Source organism: Hylobates moloch, unplaced genomic scaffold, assembly GCF_009828535.3.
Source record: "Hylobates moloch isolate HMO894 unplaced genomic scaffold, HMol_V3 SCAFFOLD_21, whole genome shotgun sequence".
Classification (NCBI taxonomy): Eukaryota; Metazoa; Chordata; class Mammalia; order Primates; family Hylobatidae; genus Hylobates; species Hylobates moloch.
Genome location: NW_026652296.1, coordinates 23,237,950 through 23,253,990, shown reverse-complemented (window position 1 = coordinate 23,253,990; position 16,041 = coordinate 23,237,950). Strand labels below are relative to the sequence as shown.

Sequence of the window (16,041 nt, the reverse complement as noted above, 5' to 3'; positions counted from 1 at the left end):
AGGTGAACCCCAACTCAACTGGGCCAATGGAAGCCTTTGTCTAGATTTCTGGACTTGGGAACAGAGAGAGCTCATAACATGTATGCAGCACTTAGTGTCCATCCCCCAGGTAAGTACTTGATAGACATCATCTCCTTTGACCCTCACAGCATTAGGCTGGTGCTGTTGTTATCCCCATTTCCTAGGTGAGGACACTGAAGACAGAGAAATTAGACAAAACAATGAGTAAGCAAGTAGCCCTGATGCTTAACCAAGTTCCTGCGCTCCTACCTCGATCTCTGTGTGGTCATGAACCTGAGAGGTGTCAAACATTGGCAGTCACGAACGCCAGTGTGTGGAGGAGGCATGCCTGAGAGAGGGAGCTGGCAGGCAGAGAGACCTGGAGACATGGAGATGGGAGAGGGGCAGGCTGCCAGTTGAGTCCCTGGCCCCGGGGGACCGGAAGGCCAACTGAACCTAGCTTGGCCTGTGGTTTGCTTATAGAAGCCAATTAAGTGCCTTCTGTGCCTGAGCTGGTTTGAGTTGAGCTTCTTTCACTGGCAAAGAAAAAAAACTTAACTAAATGAAAGTGATCACACCTGTCTCCCTGCTTAAGAACAGCCACGGCCGGGCATGGTGGCTCACGCCTGTGATCCCAGCGCTTTGAGAGGCCACGACGGGCAGATCACCTGAGGTCAGGAGTTTGGGACCATCCTGGCCAACATAGTGAAATCCTGTCTGTACTAAAAATATAAAAATTAATTGGGCTTGGTGGCACATGCCTGTAATCCCATCTACTCGGGAGGCTGAGGCAGAAGAATCGCTGACCTGGGAGGCAGACATTGCAGTGAGCCGAGATCACGCCACTGCACTCCAGCCTGGGCAACAGAGTGAGACTCTGTCCATTAAAAAACAAAACAAAACAAAACAAAAACAGCCACTGGTTCCTCATTACCCTTGGATAGAAGCTCACTTCTTGTCATGACACAGCAGCACTGCAGGTGCAGCCAGCCTGATCTGTCACCGCTCTCCCTCCTGCCACACCCATGCCCCCAGTCCTGTGTGTCTCAAATCGGCTGGACTCCCTGCAGTTCCCTTAAGAACCCAGGAAGGTTGCTGGCCCTCCAGGATCAGGTGAGGTGAGATCCACCCATAGCTTGCTCCTCATCCCCAGCTCTAACGCCCCTTGAATCCATCTAGGATTTCACCCAGGCAGTCTCACCAGCTGTGGGCCTTTCCTTTTCTGGAGTCAAAACTTAACTTCTCTTATGTGTCAGCTCCTAAGAACATTTGACATCTTAGAAAATTGCAAAGTGTCCAAATGTACCCAGAGGCAACCACTGTTCACATCTTGACACCCTTTTTATCAGAATTGTTTGTTTTTAGGGACAGTGCCTGGTTCTGTTGACCAGGCTGGAATGCAGTGGCTATTCACAGGCACAATCATAGTGCACTGCAGCCTTGAGCTCCTGGGCTCAAGCGATCCTCCTGCCTCAGCCTCCCAGGTAGGTGGGAATACAGGTGCACGATGTGCCTGGCTTATCAGAATTTTTTTTTTTTTTAATCCAAGAGAATAGAAGGGCTTTTGATGAAGAGCAGCAAGTTCGGGATGGACCCTATCCCAACCCCAAACTCTTACCCGAGAGTGTGTGATCTCTGCTCCTGGAGGTTGTCTCCTAGCTGTAAGCTCTCAGCTTGTATTAGGAAGAATGCTTTCACCAGAACACAATATATCACCTAAAAGTGGCTAAACAACAAGAACATTTATTTCAAGTAATGAAAAGTTCAAAAGTCAGTGGCTCCAGGTATCTGAGATCTGAGTGAACAGAGAACCACGAGTCTCCTGGCCTTCCCCTCCTGGTCAGAAGATAGATAGCTGTCAGGGCTCCAAGCATTATGTTTTCACTCAACAGCACCTAGGCCGAAAGAAAGGGGGTAGCCAAGAAACCTCTCCAAGTGCATCCCTCTTTTTCTTTTTTTCTTTTTTCGAGACACGGTCTCACTCTGCCACCCAGGCTGGAGTAGAATGGCATGGTAGTAGCTCACTGAAGCCTCAACCTCCCAAGCTGAAGCAATCTCCTCACCTCAGCCTCTTGAGCAGCTGGGACCACAGGTGCATGCCACCACGCCTGGTTCACTTTTGTATTTTTCGTAGAGATGGGGCTTCACAATGTTGCCCAGGCTAGTCTCGAACTCCTAAGCTCAAGCAGTCTGCCCGCCTCAACCTCCCAAAGTGCTGGGACTACAGGCGAGAGCCACTGTGCCTGGCCCCACATGCATCTCTCTAATTAGGGAGGAAAGTGTTTCCCTGAAGCTGCCTGAAGATATCCCCTTACAAGTCCCAAGTCAAAATTGGGTCATGGGAGCCCTCTAGACAGCATCTGCTACACCCCATTTCTAGTTCATAAGATCCACTGATGTCCCAGTGGATTAGGCATTGGGTCACTTGGAAACTACTCCCCTCTATCCCTACTTCTCCCAACGCGGTCTTTAAGTACCTCTGTTGGTTATCTTTTTAATTTTAAGAAACCTACTTGCCCCTTCATTCCTTATTCTACCACATGTCCACAGAATCTCTTGCCTCCCCACTATTGTCCCTGTCAGCCTTCCTACCCTCTTCCCTTCACTGCTACCTCCCAACTTTTATATTTTTACTTTCACATTGTGACAGATGATAATGTTGACATTCTATTCTGCAACCATAATAAAATTCAGGTCAATACAGAAGTTGAATATTAATGAAAACTAGAAAGATAACATTTTCATTATTTGAGATAAGTATACCATATATTTCCTCTGGGTATCTATATATGTAAGTTTTTAGAAACGTCTAGAAAAGTACACATTAAGCCCATTACTGTGGTTACCTCTGGAGAGGAGGAAGGGAATAGGGTGGCAGTGGGTGGCCAAAAGGGACTCTAGCTTCATCTGCAATGTTCTCTTTTTTTAAAAAAGGGAACGTATTCATGTTTTGCTTGTGTCATTTGACTTCAATTTTTAAAAAAATTACTATTCATTTTCAGCCAATTATGTGGGCTCCGTGTGTTTGGATGTGCTTGCGTGTTTGTGCCCAGGGAGGGGAATATTTACTTTGTGTGTGCCTGTGAATGAAGTAGAGTGATTAGTAAGTAGATGAAAAAGAAATGTAGGAAGCAAAAGCAAAACAAAAAAGGGGGCTGGAGAGAACTAATTCACAACAATAATAAAAACTATAGGAATAAACCCATTAGGAAATGGAAAAGTTCTTTATGGGGAGAACAACAGTGCATGAGTGAAGGACACACAAGATAATAAGAATAAACGTAGAGCTCTACTGTATTCATGAATTCAAAGGCTCAGTATTGTATTGATGTCAATTTCTCCAACTTGACAAGCCGGCTTTACAATTCATGTGGAGGAGTTAGTGTGTGGTACTAGTTAGCTAAGAGAGCTGAGAAGGAAGCACAACGAAACATGGCATTTGACTTCACAGATACCAAAAGGTGGGACAGTAAAGAAAACAGTCTTGTACTGAAAGGAATAAATGGATTGTTGGGAAAAACAGGGGCTTCAGACCCACCTGACTCAGAATATCAGGGAGTTTTACTTCAGGTCAGAGGAGAAAGGAAGAACTAGTCAACCCCTCATACTGCAATAATTGGCTGCCCGTTTGGAGAAAGGTTAGATCATACATCAATATGATAATCCAAATATATTCCAGATGCATTAAAGAACCAAATAAAAATAAAATTATAGAATTATTAGAAAAGAAGAAATAATATATTTAAATCTTAGGAGTAGGGAAGGACTAAACATGGTATCTGTATAAAAAAACGATCAAAGGAAAAGATTGATAAATTGGATTATGTCAAAACTGATAACTTCTAACAAAAGATTCTACAAAGAGTTAAAGGCAATGACAAGCTGGAAGAAAATATTTGTCACATATCTACAAAAGATCAATATCCAGATTACATTACAAAACTCCACAAGCCAGTGGGATAAAGACAACCTAATGCTTAAAATGAGAAAAAATAACAGGCAATTCAGAAAAGAGAAAATACAAATGCTCAATATACATATGAAAATCTCACAAGCAAACAGGAAAATACAAATTTTAAAAAGGATTCAATTTTTCACCCATGAGACTGGCAAATATTTAAAACAACCGCCTATGGGTGTGCGGATTACAGCTCTCTCATACCCTCTGGTTGGAAGCTTAAATGGTACAGAAATCATGGAGGACACTGGTAGTATCTGCTAAAACTAAAACTGTGGACATCTTGAGACCCAACATTCCATTTCCCAATCACTCCCAGAGATATCCCACCACGGAGGAACATGCAATGTGGTTTCCGCAGCACTGCTCATGATGGAGGAAAGAAAAAGAAGCAATTAAATATCCATGGAGCTTACAGAAGATAAAATGTGGTACATTCATGGAAATGAATACAACATAGCTATGAAAGGCGAAAGCAAGCTATGTGTAGCAATAGGAGTATATTGTAAAAATGTAACACTGAGTGAAAAAAACCTGCAGCTTATAGTAAAATCGCTATAATGTGGTATGACTCATTGAAAATACATCAGGACTATGTGTTACTATGGATGGAGACACATAAAACTGTGGAGGGGGTGGGAAATGAGGACTCCAGAGGGTGGCCAAAGGGGACTACAGTTATATTCATATTGTCCTACTTTTAAAAAGGAGAATGTATGCACACTTTACCTGTTTAATTAAAGTATAATTTGAAAAGATTCTAATTTGTTTTCAGCCAATTATGCTGCCTCTGTGCGTCTGGCTGTGCTCAAATGTTTGTGCCCAGGGAGGGAGAACGTTTACTTTGTGTGTGTCTGTGAATCAAGTGCAGTGATTAGTAAACAGGTTGAAATGGGATATGAAAAAACAAGGGCCAAACAAATAAGAGCAGAGGGCAACCTATTCACAGTTAATAGCAAAACCTATAATATACCTAGGAATGAATTCAGCAAGAAATATGTCAGACTTTAACCAGAGAAAACCATAAAACTGACCTGAAAGATGTAAAAGATGACCTGAACTGAGAGTAGAGCAATGTGCCGTGGTAGGAAGACTCTATATGATAAAGATGTCAGTTTTCCTTAAATTTATCCATAAGCTCAGGCCAGGTGCAGTGGCTCACGCCTGTAATCCCAGCACTTTGGGAGGCCGAGGCGAGTGAATCACGAGGTCAGGAGTTCAAGACCAGCCTGGCTAGCATGGTGAAACCCTGTCTCTACTAAGAATACAAAAATTAGCCAGGCATGGTGGTGCACGCCTGTAGTCCCAGCTACTTGGGAGGCTGAGGCAGGAGAATCGTTTGAACTGGGGAAGTGGAGGTCGCAATAAGCTGAGATAATGCCACTGCACTCCAGCCTGGGGAACAGAGCGTGACTCCATCTAAAAACAAACAAACAAAAAAAATTTTCCATAAACTCAATGTAACCCCAATAAAATCCCAGCAGAAATTTTCCCGAAACTTGAAAGGCTTATTTTAAAATTCATGTGGTAGGACTAATATGCAAGAATGACCAAGGTAATTTTGCAAAAACAACAAAGAGGGTGAGATTTGTCCTGCCAGTTAGCAAAGCATATTATCAAGCTCAGGAGCAGACAAATAGATCAGTGGACCAGATATCCTACTGGGATTTACTATCGGACAAAGGTAGCAATTTTAAATTAGTGGGGAAATGATATAGAATTCCACAAGTAGTATTGGGACAATTATTTAACCATTGTTGGGGGATGAGGGGGAACTAAAGTTAGATCCTAAGATTCATGCATGCATATGGAATTTATTTTTTGCATGTGGTAAAAAGGCATATATATGTATATATGTGTATATATATATATACACACACACACACACACACACATATGTAAATGATAAATGTTAGAGAAGAAATACAGGAAAAATGCTTACGACCTCAATACAGGAAAGGCTTTCTTAAATAAAATTGCAAAAAAGACATAAAATTAAAATAGATCAATTTGACTGTATCAAAATTTAAGATTTCTCAAGAGACACAAGAATCACAATACAGAAAATATCTGCAATACACATAAAGTATACAAAATACATAAAGAACTTCTAAAAAATCAATAAGGAAAAGACAACACACCCTAAAAAAAAGAAATGGGCAAAAGATTTGGACAAGTAATGCAGAGAAGGAAATATAAATGGATAGGAAACACACACAGACTTCAGCCATCCTGGTAATTCAGAAAAATGCAAACTAAAACAAGATATTATTTTTCACCCACCGGATTGGTTAAAATGTAAAACTTGGGGGCCAGGCGCGGTGGCTCACGCTGTAATCCCAGCACTTTGGGAGGCCGAGGCGGGCGGATCACGAGGTCAGGAGATCGAGACCACGGTGAAACGCCGTCTCTACTAAAAATACAAAAAATTAGCCGGGCATGGTGGCGGGTGCCTGTAGTCCCAGCTACTCGGAGAGGCTGAGGCAGGAGAATGGCGTGAACCCGGGAGGCGGAGCTTGCAGTGAGCCGAGATTGAGCCACTGCACTCCAGCCTGGGCGACAGAGCGAGACTCCGTCTCAAAAAAAAAAAAAAAAAAAAAAATGTAAAACTTGGAGATGGTCTGGAGAAATGGACACACATACTGCTGGCATGAAATTAAATCAGAAAAGTACTTTGAAGAACATTTCAGCAGTTACTATTAGAATTTAAGATGTGTAGACTCTATGACCCATCAATTCCGTTTCTAAGTATCTGCCCCAGAAAAACACTTGTACATGAGCAAAAGTGGCATATACAAGGATGCTGTTTCACGTTTCTCTTATTGAAACAAGACTGGAAGCCTTTTAATAGTCGATCAATAAGCAGCAACTAAATAAATCATAACACAATCAGTTCTGGTTGCCAGCAGCCAGCTGAAAGGGGCAGTGGAGCCAGCTGCGGCAGGTGACACGCGACATGAGGAGAGTCCTGTAAGGTGCCCTGAGCTCAGGAGCAGCACCTCCAGTGTGTACACCACCACATCTACGCAAGCAAACAAAAACAACAATAGAACACAGGACGTGTTTCAATGTGCATAGGAAAACATTTCGGATCAACAGCAAATGCCTAACAGCAGCTACCTCTAAGGTGGGGAAGGGGCCTGAGGTCAGGTTGGGGAGGCCAGTAGAGACTTCTTTACCTGAAATGCTCTAATTTTATTTAAAGGAAAATGTATTCATGTATTACTTGTATAATTAAAATTTAATTCAAAAATTCTAATTCATTTTCAGCCAATTAGCTCTGATTTACATGTGTGCTGTGTTTTCATTTGTGTGCCCAGGGACAAAGCACATTTGCTGTGTGTGTGTCTCTGAATGAAGCACAGTGATTAGTAAACTGATTAAAATTTGGAAAGCAAAATGAAAAAAGGGACAGTTTTTCCACTCACAAAAGCAACAGAACTAATAAGGTACTCAGGAATAAACCTATTAAGAACTGTGAAAAATCTTTATGACAAAAGCAACCAACCTTTATTAAAAAGCATTAAAAACAAAACAAAACAAAACAAATACAATTCTGATTAAAAGGAGACAGACACCATGTCCACAGATGGGAAGAATTGATATTCTAAAGATGTCAATTTCCCCTTCAATGCAATTCTTCTCAAACTTCCAACAGGTATTTTGTTCACAGAACTTTGACAAGCTGATTATAAAATGTACCTGAAAAAGTAAATGTGCAATATGACCAAGACAATTTTATTTTATTTTTTTCAATGAATAATCAATGTAAAATTTATTGAGAGATCGTATTTTTTTTTGCACTAATTTTCAAAATCTGGTGTACTTAAAACACATCTGAATTTGGGTGCCACATTTTCTTTTTTTTTTTTTTTTTTATTATACTTTAGGTTTTAGGGTACATGTGCACAATGTGCAGGTTTGTTACATATGTATCCATGTGCCATGTTGATTTCCTGCACCCATTAACTCGTCATTTAGCATTAGGTATATCTATTAATGCTGTCCCTCCCCCCTCCCCCAACCCCACAACAGTCCCCGGAGTGTGCTGTTCCCCTTCCTGTGTCCATGAGTTCTCATTGTTCAATTCCCACCTATGAGTGAGAACATGCGGTGTTGACCAAGACAATTTTAAAAAAGAATAAGGGGCTGGGCACGGCGGCTCATGCCTATAATTCCAGCACCTTGGGAGGCCAAGATGGGTGGATCACTTGAGGTCAGGAGTTCGAGACTAGCCTGGCCAACATGGTGAAACCGTATCTCTACCAAAAAATACAAAAATTAGCCGGGCATGGTGGCGCGTGCCTGTAGTCCCAGCTACTCAGGAGGCTGAGGCAGGAGAATCACTTGAACCTGGGAGGCGGAGGTTGCAGTGAGCGGAGACTGCACCACTGAACCCCAGCCTGGGTGGCAGAGCAAGACTCCGTCTCAAAAAGAAAAAAAAGAATAAAGGCCTTGGGGGAAGGGTGGAGTGCTTATCTTATCAAGCGATAAGACACTTTATTAAGCTTTGCTCATTAATATGTACTATTGGCTCAGAAATAGACAAATAGATCAACAGAACTGGAGTCTAGACAGGGAACTGAGAGAAAAGATGGTGTTGGAACTATAAATGGTGCTTAGCAAACTGGATATTTGGAAAAAGAGCAAATTAGAGCTCTGTGTCACACCACACATGAAAATACATCTCAGATGGGTTAAAGATTTAAGCATTTCAAACAACTATAGACATTTTAGATGCAAACACACTATGTATATACGCTGTGGTGGGGACCTGCTTTCATCAGCAGTGTGGCAGGACACTTTAGCATCCAGTAGGGTTCCAGGCTGACCTCACCTCCCACCTTTGGAAAGGGCCTGCCAAGCATCTCTATCTGGACCTCACAGACTCCTCTTCCTCTTTCTCTCCAGCTCCACCTGGTCCTGGGAAGAGGGACTGCCACACTGGATGGACTGAGGTCTGAAGCTAGCTCCTGCCACTTGTGCTCTGTGTCAATAAGGCATCTCCCTCTCTGGCTTCCAGTTCCTCCTCTATGAGTAGGTAATGGGGTAACGCTCCATTTCTTGTGGGGAAATGTGAAACTTGTATGAGATAATGAATGTGAGCATGGATAAATGGCATGGAGCTTACAAGGACGAGGGGAGCAGATACCTCTACTTTGTCTTGATCCACTCCCCATAACCCCTGCTACGCAAGACTTAACATCCAATTCTTCTTCCTTGCATTGTAACTTCTGAATAATTGTCGTAGAATCTTTTTGGTCAAAAGAAGTTTGAGTGTTGACTTCTGACATTTGATTCCAAGGCAGAAAATACTGATTCAGCACCCAAGGAGCTTACTACCTGTTGCTAGGTGCTGAGAAACACACAAAATAATAAGACATAATCCCAGCCAAAAGACAGGATAAAACTGGTGCTAATTAGAACTATAGTCGGTACACAGGTCAGATAAAAGCTCCCAAAAGAACAAGGAGATCAAGTTACTCTCTAAAAGGTACATAATTTAATTTTGCCCCATTCAGTCAAATATACATTATTGCCCCAAACTAATTTATCCACCTCCACAGTTGATCCCAGCCCCTTTGGGAGCTCATCTCACTAATTGTCTCCATCATTAATCGCTCAATTACTCAGGCTCCTTATCCTCAGAATGCTCATCGGCCAGCATTGCTCTCTCTTTTAAGATTAAAAGTCCTGGATCTTGCTGCTTCTTCTTTCCTTAATTGACTCCCACCCATACTGCTCTGGCAGAGATTCTCAGAGGTCACCCAATGGCCCCTTGGGGTGCTCATCAGCAGGGCCACCATGCTACCCAATTCCAGAGGCACCACGGAGGTTGTGCAGATGCACACTGGAGGAGTTCAGGGATCGCCCTGGTCCTCCTGACCTCTCTGCACACACCCACTGCTGACCACCCCGTCTTTCTGCTGAGAAACCTCCCGGCTCTTTCTTTTCAGTGCTCTCAGAGGATTCTTCTTCTCTTTTCTCATCTCCAAGTGTTGGTGCTCCTTGGGCTTGATTTCTTTGTCTTCAGCCATCCCCTGGCCTAAAAATGCCCCAGAAGCCTGTCAACATCTGGATCCATATTTCCATTTGGGAGCCCCCTGGAGCCCTGGACTGGTCTCCATAATTTCTCACCTTGTGCTCTGGAGCTGTGCCTTCAGCTGTTTCTTCTCCATCTGCATTGGGACGTCTCAGCTGTTACCACTGGACTTGGGGTCTACCTTACAGACCTGGCCCCTTTCCAGGGCTCCCCAGCTCTGAAAATGGCATTGCCATCTCACCAGTAAGGCAAACCAGAAGCTCCGGGGTCATCCTGAACACTGCCCTCTTCCAGCCCCACTTCATTCCATCCAGCACCAAGACTAACCAGAATATGCAGATCGTGTCCAAATCCTGTCCACTACAACAAAGCTTCCGAACTTGCCTCCTTGTCTACCCATGCTGCTCTAATGATTTCTTCACAGAACAGCCAGAGTCTCAGGCAGATTACAGCAACATACCAGGGCAGGTCACATCCCCTGCTTCCCTCGCTCTCAGGATGTTGGCAGGAGCTCAGCCTTGGTCTCCAAAGCTCTGCATAGCCAGAACTGCTTGCCTCTCTGGTCTCACCTCTCCTTCCTCCCTAGTCAGGCCCTTTGCTCAGAATGCTTTCCAATTTGCTTTGTCGTTAACTTTGTTCTCTTCTTCCTACCTTGGTTTGGAGGATCACCTCCTCAGGGAAGCCTCCCAGAGTCAGATGAGGGCAGGTCCCCTGGTGGTACACCCTTCAGTACTCAGTACCTTTCCTTCAGAGTTCCTATCAGTGTTGGAAATTGTACATTTACATATGTGATTATCTGACTCTGTCTTTCTCCCCTACTACCATGCATGCTCCATGAGAACAGGGATTCTGACTATTTTAATTCATTCACCCAAGTATCCACAGTGCTAGGCACACTGCTGGGCTGGGCACACAATTAGGTGCTAAAAGAGAATTATGTGGAATGTATCAACTTTCGTATTAAACAATGGATGCTTAACACTTTGGGAGCTGAGCCTATACGCCTGCTCATCTTTCCTAGCCTCAGCCTCCCAGCCCCTACCCTTCACATCTCCAAATCTCCCTTCTGGACTCCTTAGAGGACTCTTAGTGACAGATCATGTCCTCTCACATCTCACCATTATTCCAGCCTAGGCCATCACTCCCTCAACATGCTCATATTAAGGCCATCAAAACTTACTAATCATGAAATCCAAAGGAAAAATTCTCTATCTTATTGGAATTCTCTGCTGCATTTGACAGTGTTGATTACTTTCTCCTTGAAACTCTTCCCTACCTTGGTTGTCATGGCAACCCCCTCTCCTGGTTGTCTGTCGCATCTCTCAGGCCCTTCCTTCTCTTTCTCCTTTTTCGCCTGCCCATACCTGGCTCCTCAAATGTCACTATGACTCATGATTCTGCCCTGAGCCCTCTCCCATTTTTTTCTCTACACACTCTCCCTGGTGATCTCACTTACGCTTAGGGTCCCTATTACTCTTGAGTAGTGACAGCCCTGGGCTAGTGCTTCCAGCTAAATCTCCTCCTGAGCCCTGGACACCAGGATCCAAGTGTCTGCTGGGCCCCACTTGGCTGTGTCTGAGTCCACTATCCTGTCCCTCAAACTGGCTCTCCATGCTGTGTTCCTCACCCCAGGGGCCTCCCCACCATCCACCTAGGACTCCACTCAAGATACATGGGGCTGGGCACGGTGGCTCATGCCTGTAATTGCAGCACTTTGGGAGGTCAAAGTGGGAAGATTGCTTGAGCCCTGGAGATGGAGACCAGCCTGGGCAACATGGTGAGCCCGTCTCTATGAACAAACAAACAAACAAAACCAAGACACATGGGAATTACCTTTGGCTTGACCTTCTCTCTCACTCTCACAGATAAGCACTCACTAATTATTTCTGGTTTTTATCTACCACAAGTTCTGATCTCTCTCCATCCCCACTGGTCTAGTTCAGGCCTTTCCCTCTCTTACCTGGAAGTCTCCTGCCTCTGAGCTGGCTACTTCTTCTAATGGATATCTGGGAGTTTTGGTTTTTTAGCATGCCTTATTCCTCCCTGAAGCCCCTTACTACTTTTAGGGAAATTTTCCATCTTATGTGGCTGTGGTGGGACCTGGGCCATTCTCTCACATGGAAGCCATGGAAGCCCCTCCTCCAGGTCCTGCCTCTTACCACCCAGGTCCTATCACGGGTGGCACAAGGCCCAAGCTCAGCCAGTTAAACCAAGCCTCTCTCTGGACTTTGACTTCTGTCCAAATAGGGAAGAAATAGAATTCTTTGATGTCTAGGCAATACCAACAAACAGACTGCTACTGAGACCCTGAATGTCCCATTCAAGCCTGTGACCTGGGCCTTACCTACTTCATTGCTCCCTGGATATTGTCACGAAGTCTTTTTGATACAAAGAAAAATTTCTGAATCTCTATTTCAGACACTGGATTTCAAGCAGAAAATAATTATTCTGCCCCTACCTAGCTGGCTGCCCGTTGCTAGGTGCCGAAAGGTACAAGAAAATGAGAAAGACATGGCCCCACCCACGAGGCAGACAAACCCATGCTAATTAGAGCTGGAGTCAGTACCCAGAGGGCAGAGAAAAGGCCTCCCAAAGAACGTGGAGATCAGGTTACTAGCTAAAATGTACATAATTTACTTTTGTACCTTTTCACCAACACGGCTAATCCCTTCATCTCTACACTTAATCCCGGAGCTCCAGGGCCCCTCTCACTGCCCCACCCTGCTCTTCCAACTGGGCTTGCACTGCTTCCTCCCTCCCATGTCTCCTGGAAGAATCAGCTCCTTCCTGGACCTACTGCCTGCTCCAACTCCCACTCCCTCCTTTCTCAGCCAGACCCAGTTCATTCCCCCCACATCAAGAGGAGCTTCTGCCCCTTGCCCCAAAGTTGCTGTGACAAAAGTCCCCAAAGGCCAGGTCTAGGAGATGCCTGAGCCTCCACTGACCTCTGTGCATGTGGCCCACCAGTGGCCACTCTGTCCTTTTGGAAACTCTCCTCTGGCTTCTAGGAACCCCATGTTTTTGGTCTTCTCCTCTGGCCCCTCCTTCTCAGTCTCTTCAGCAGGACTCTCTTCCTGTACCCATTTCTAAAATGTCACCAACTCGTTTCTGGCCTTGTCCTTCTTCTTTTGAGTGCATCTCTGGTTCTTCATCTATCCCCGTTGAGATGCCCACACTTCTTTGGTGAGCTTCCAACCGGCGCAGGTACATATACTTTCCTACTTGATGCCAGCTATGCACATTTTCCTTCCTTGCCCACCCTCGCCCTTTGCTCCTGCCTCTGACTCAGACAGGCGGGAGGACTCTAGGTGATAGCCTTCTGGACTGCTCCTATCACATCTATCCTTATGTCATCTCAGTCCAGAGCCAGCTCAGAAATTGTCCCCTGGCCCAAACTGTTACTCTAGCAGCTTTCCCTAAGAGGTGGCCATGCTGCCTGCTTTCCTTGCCCTTTCATTTTCCTCTGCCCCATCTCTCACAGGAAACTGCTCTTGATGAGGGTCTAGTGGCCCCTAATTACTACATCCAGCGGGCTCTTGGTCCCTCTCTAACTGGCCTTTCTCTTTTGTCTGTTGGCTCTCTTTTGGAAGTGCTCCACATCCCCAGGTTTCCATGCCAACATAGGCTGCAGGTGCTTTTTCTATGTCTCTCTGACTTCTTTTTCACCTTTGTGGGCTCCCCTCTCTCTGCCCACCCCTTAAATGGGGGCAAGGCTCTTGTTCCTGGACCCCTCTTTTCTCAGCTGACACGTTCTGCTAGAGCCAGTTCACCAAAGCCCATGGCTACAAGCACCATAGTCTCAATCCAAATCTCTTGTTTAAATCTCCTGCTAGGATCTAGAACCTCCATCTAGCTCCTTGCAGGCCACCTCCTCCTGGATGCCCACCTCTGACTCAACCTGTCCAAAATTGAGCTCAATAATTTTCTCTCAGCCCCCAAACATGCTCTTTCTCCTGGGTGTTCTTTCATTCACCCAGTCACTCACGACAGAAAACAGGAAAGGTATCCTTTACTCTCTTTAACACCAGCAACCAACCAGTCAGCAGATTCTCCCAATTTCACCTCCTGGATCTGACCACTTCCTTCCATCCTCTTGGCCCCTACCCTTATCCCTCCTGGACCCCACCTGGACCAAGGCAATCATCTCCTCTCTGGCCCACACGCCTCCAAATTTCTCCAAGCAACCAGAGTAATCACCCCAAAAGAGAAATCCTACCATGGCACCTGCTTGCACAAAATGCTTCACGGGCTCCCTGTTGCAATTGAAGACCCAAGTCTTAAATTAGACATACTAGCACTATGTGATCTGGTTCTGCTTTCTCCACCCCAGCCTCTCATTTCAAGCTTCAGCAATCTCCAGCTGTCTACGAGTTCATCCATGATGCCTCTCACCTCTGCCTCTGCCTTCTATTTGAATAATTCCTACCCATCCAGTCACCTCTTCTAGGAACCTCCTTGGATATTCCCATGAAAGTTCACACCTGCACCACCAACCCCAGCTGCCCATGCTTCCATGTCCCAGGCATCTCTCTGGCCTTCTCCTTCCTATGTATCATTTTAGTGTCTGTCTGTGTGTTTTTCTTAACTCTTTGAACTCCCAAGGGCAAGGATCATATTTATCTTCGTGTGTGTGTGTGTGTGTGTGTCTGTGTGTACTTTTATAGATACAGGGTCATGCTATGTTGCTCAGGCTGGTCTTGAACTTCTGAGCTCAAGCAATCCTCCTGCCTTGGCCTCCTAAACTGCTGAGATTACAAGCATGAGCCACTGTGCCTGGTCAATATTTAAAAACCTATCATCATGCCTGACACAAAGTAGATACTCAATAAATGTTGAGTAAAGTTACAGGCCACTTACTCTCTCTGAAAACTTCTCTCTTCTTCCGACTTTCCAAGAAGTGTACACCAATTCACATTCCCCCCAGTAGTGTGAAACTGTGCCTATTCCACTATCCTCATCAACACTGGGTATTCTTAAATTTCTTCCCCTAATTTGTTAGGGAAAATTTGTATTTCCTTGTTGTTTTTATTGTTGATCTTTGGTTGTTAGTGAAGTTGAATGTTTTTTCAAAAAGTCTTTCAGTCAATTCCATTTCTTTTCCTGTAAACTCAATTTAGGTGACTTACACACACTTAACTGTTTTGCTTTTACTATTAAAGTTTTCGGTGTGTTCTTTTATACATTAAGAATCTGCAATCACTCTGCTTTTTGGTTGTTTGTGATATTACTTGACTTTGAAAATATTTAGTTTTAATGTAGTCAAATTGGTTGGCCTTTGCCTTCTTGATGTCATTTTGTTGCTTTTTAGCTTAAATGGGCTCCCCCATTCAGTCACTTGTTAAATATTCTTTTCCCTCTGGTTTTAATGGGCTCATTTTTCCTTTTGATCTTTGAAAATAATTTTTGAATTTGGGTGTGTGCTCTGAGGTGAAGTTGGAATGGACTTTTTCTCTTTTTAGTGAATCAACAGTTCATGCCTCAATTTTGGGTAACCCTTTCCTTCTTGGCTCTGGCTCTGAGCTTAGTTATTCTTGGCTGATTACAGCATTTATGGTCACAGCTTTCTCAGAGCACATACCACCTGAACAAGAACTGGAAGGCTACAGGAAGGTATGATTCCAGGCACAGTGACAGTGAAACACAGGGAGGTGTTTAAGGGTTGGGAGCAGAAAGCCTTTCTGGAAGCCCTGACAGAACAGTGTGTGGAAAGATGGATCACCTACTTTGCCAATGTGAATGGCTAAATCTAGCTGGCATCCATCTGTCCTGGAGGCTTCCAATTCTGCAAGGAAACATTATTCAGGGTCACAAGAGACAAAGTGTCCACTCCACTCCTCACCTGCACCAACCTACCTGTATAGACTCTGCCAGCACATTTCACCGTCAGCAGAAAAATCATCTCAGCCAGCTCCTGCCAAGTTCATCTTCTGGGGGCTGCAGCCATCATCACGATTCCTCCATGCTGCAAGATGAGTTCTTGACCCAGAACCTGGGGTCACCATGCTCCTTGTTCAATTACTGCTCTAGGCACCAGGGTATC

The 16,041-nt window shown here is 44.5% G+C and overlaps 1 long non-coding RNA gene across 1 annotated transcript; it reads right to left on the bottom strand.

Annotated features, from left to right (window-relative positions):
- Positions 1 to 1,429: 1,429 nt before the first annotated feature.
- Positions 1,430 to 16,040, bottom strand: LOC131382202 (uncharacterized). Its single transcript, XR_009211464.1, has 3 exons — positions 15,855 to 16,040; positions 4,993 to 5,377; positions 1,430 to 1,726 (listed from the first exon to the last, which is right to left on the bottom strand). It is a non-coding gene; the product is annotated as an uncharacterized LOC131382202 (long non-coding RNA).
- Position 16,041: the final 1 nt, after the last annotated feature.